Consider the following 3,687-nt stretch of genomic DNA (forward strand, 5'->3'; position numbering starts at 1 on the left):
TCCGTAACTTTGCATCCGTAGCTCCGATTCATGCATATAGCATATCAAAATGTTCATGTCAGAGAGTACATCATTTCATTCCATTGCATCATTTTCATTTGAGTTCATGTTGATGCCCGAAATGCTGTTAGAAGAGGGCTACTTGAGTTAATTGTCAGATCTGCTACTCCATTTAGGATTTTGTCATTTTTGCCATGATTAATGTGTGCATGATATGCCCTGATGCTCTACATATGTTTTGTTAAGAGTTTTGTCATCTTTCCAGAGGTGCAACCCATGTATTTTTGTGATGTGTGTGGTGACTAGTGCAAGCTTGCAAAGTGGTGCACTTAGTAATTCTGTTTTCAGGGACTTAGCATTTCCACTAAGTCCTTGAGCTGTTTATCTCATGTTGTCATATGTTCATGTTGTTTCCTAGTGATCCGTGCCTCTTTTGAGGATGATCAATAAGGATGTTTTGTTAATATTGTAGTGCTCTATCCATCCATGTCTTTGTTTGCAATTATGGAGTACCCTAGCTTGAGTCAATCGAGCTCTACTTTTGCTACTTTGTGAATCTGGGCAGATTGTCAACTTGTTTGCAATTTTGCCGGTGATGTTGTAGTTGATCCATGCATGCTATGCTATTGTTCTTGCCATGTCTAGATTTCATTTTGTGCCTTCTTAATGGGCGTATGCTTGTCTTGCCATGACTTGATCTATAGTGAGTGCATCGAGCTCGTAAACATGCCTACTTGAGTTATATTTCAGCATGTGTCAGTTTTCACCAAGTATGAAAACTGATTATGTTTTTGCTATGTTCACATGCTTGCAATTGTATTTTCTGACCCCTTTTGGCTCAAGGTCACTAATGGACTTTTGTTAAGCTCTTTGAGTAGCTCCATGCCATGCTTTACTTTGCCATGTTCAGGTCCTGTAACATGTAGTTTTGTGGCTCCGAAGAGGGCTACCTGATCTGAAATTCCAGACAAGTGCTAATTTCACTAAGTCTGAGATCTGTTTGTCATATGCATTTTTGCCATGCTTGTTTAATCCTGTTAATGGATGAATTGGCCGTAGCTCAGTGCTAGACTTTTGTTAAGCATCTTGTGTGCATCCCTGCCCTGTATTTTGTTGTCTTGTTTGGGTGTTCTAGCATGTTCACCTCATTGCATTTAGATGCCTACTTGCTGTAAATCGCAGGCCGGTGTCATTTTTGAATCGCTTGCCATTTCCAAACCGTAACTCCGATTCCGGCGTTCTTTATATCATTTTCAAGCGATTTCATCTCATCTTTCCAGTGGCACACTTGGAATTCCAAGTTGAGGCTAGGTTCATGCATCTCCTGTCATATCTTGCATTTTGCATCCCGCATCGCATTCCGCATAGCATATCATCATTTCATCATATTGCTTGGTCTTGCACGTGGTTGATTGTATCCTTGTTGCTTGTTTGTCTTGTTTGGGTAGAGCCGGGAGACGAGTTCTCTACCGAGGAGCCCGTTGAGTTTGCTTTCGAGGATCCAGTCAACTCTGACAACTGCGCAGGCAAGATGATCATACCCTCGAAATCACTACTATCTTTGCAATGCTAGTTTGCTCGCTCTTTTGCTATGCCATTGCTACGATTCCTACCACTTGCTTTCAAGCCTCCCAAATTGCCATGTTAAACCTCTAACCCACCATGTCCTAGCAAACCGTTGATTGGCTATGTTACCACTTTGCTCAGCCCCTCTTATAGCGTTGCTAGTTGCAGGTGAAGATTGGAGCCCGTCCCTTGTTGGAACATTTATTTACTTGTTGGGATATCATTATATTATCTTGTTATCTTAATGCATCTATATACTTTGTAAAGGGTGGAAGGCTCGGCCTCTCGCCTAGTGTTTTGTTCCACTCTTGTCGCCCTAGTTTCCGTCATATCGGTGTTATGTTTCCGGATTTTGCGTTCCTTATGCGGTTGGGTTATAATGGGAACCCCTTGATATTTCGCCTTGATTAAAGCTTTTCCAGCAATGCCCAACATTGGTCTTACCATTTTCCACCTAGCCTCTTTTCCCTTGGGTTTCCAAAGCCCGAGGGTCATCGTATTTAAACCCCCCCGGGCCAGTGCTCCTCTGAGTGTTGGTCCAAACTAGAGTCCTGTGCAGCGCCCCCTCGGGGAAACTCGAGGTTTGGTTTTAGTTGTATGGAGCGCTCATCTGAGTGTGCCCTGAGAAAGAGATATGTGCAGCTCCTATCGGGATTTGTCGGCACATTCGGGCGGTGTTGCTGGTCTTGTTTTAACCTGTCGAAGTGTCTTAAGTAACCGAGATGCCGAGTCTGATCAGAACGTCTTGGGAGGAGGTCTATTCCTTCGTTGACCGTGAGAGCTTGTCATGGGCTAAGTTGGGACTCCCCTGCAGGGATTTGAACTTTCAAAAGCCGTGCCCGCGGTTATGGGCAAATGGGAATTTGTTAATGTCCGGTTGTAGATAACTTGAACCTTAATTTAATTAAAATGAATCAACTGAGTGTGTTACCGTGATGGCCTCTTCTCGGAGTAGTCCGGGAAGTGGACACGGTGTTGGAGTAATGTTTGCGCAGGTTGTTCTCTAGTTTCTCGCTCGCGCTTTGCCTCCTCTTCTCGCTCTCTTTTGCGAATAAGTTAGCCACCATATTTGCTGGTCGCTTGCTGCATTTCCACATATTTTTACCCTGTCATACCTTTAAGCTTAAATAGTCTTGATCGCGAGGGTGCGAGATTGCTGAGTCCCTGTGGCTCATAGATTACTATTACACCAGATGCAGGGCCTGATGATTCCGCTCCAGAAGACGCGTATGAGCTCAAGTGGGAGTTCGACAAAGACTCTCAACGTTACTATGTTTCCTTTCCCGATGATCAGTAGTGGTGCCCAGTTGGGGGTGATTGGGACCGTGTCACATGTTGGGTTATCTTTTATTTTGGCGCCGTAGTCGGGCCATGAGTGTTTGGTTGATGTAATGTTATTTATGTACTTGATTGACGTGGCGAGTGTAAGCCAACTATGTTATCTCCCCTTTATTATTCATATTACATGGGATGTTGTGAAGATTGCCTAACTTGCGACATATGCCTTCAATGCGATTATGCCTCTAAGTCGTGCCTCGACACGTGGGAGATATAGTCGCATCGAGGGTGTGACAAGTTGGTAATCAGAGCCTTCCCCGACCTTAGGAGCCCCATTGCTTGATCGTTTTAGTGGCCGAGTTGTGTCTAGAAAAATGTTTTGAGTCTTTAGGAATTATATATCGGAGAGTTTAGGAATTCTTTTTACTTCCCAGTCTCCTCATCGCTCTGGTAAGGCATCCTGACATAGAGTTTTGGCTCTTCTCTTCTCAAATCTCACTAAATTTTTTTTAGGATCACGCGGGTATCTTGGAATCGTTCCGATGGTTTTATGATGAGAACATTGTCTTGGTGCCTCCTGTCAGGGGTTTAGTGGAAGTGTCCCGGGGAGTTGAGCTCTGAGGTGTTGTCATCATAATTTTATCGTTGCAGTTCTGGAATACCTGAGTCTAGTACGCCGACATCGAAAATCTCTTTTATGCAGTTCGTTGGTGAGATAACCTCGATGCCACCCAGTACTGGGGTGGGAGTTCGGGAGTATCGCCATAACTTGTATAACGGATGCTTTTCGAAGGTTGAGGTAGATGGTTTCCGAAGGTTTCTTGGTTATGTGTTGAAGGATGG

This window comes from Triticum aestivum, chromosome 2A (genome assembly GCF_018294505.1).
Source record: "Triticum aestivum cultivar Chinese Spring chromosome 2A, IWGSC CS RefSeq v2.1, whole genome shotgun sequence".
NCBI classification, from domain to species: domain Eukaryota; kingdom Viridiplantae; phylum Streptophyta; class Magnoliopsida; order Poales; family Poaceae; genus Triticum; species Triticum aestivum.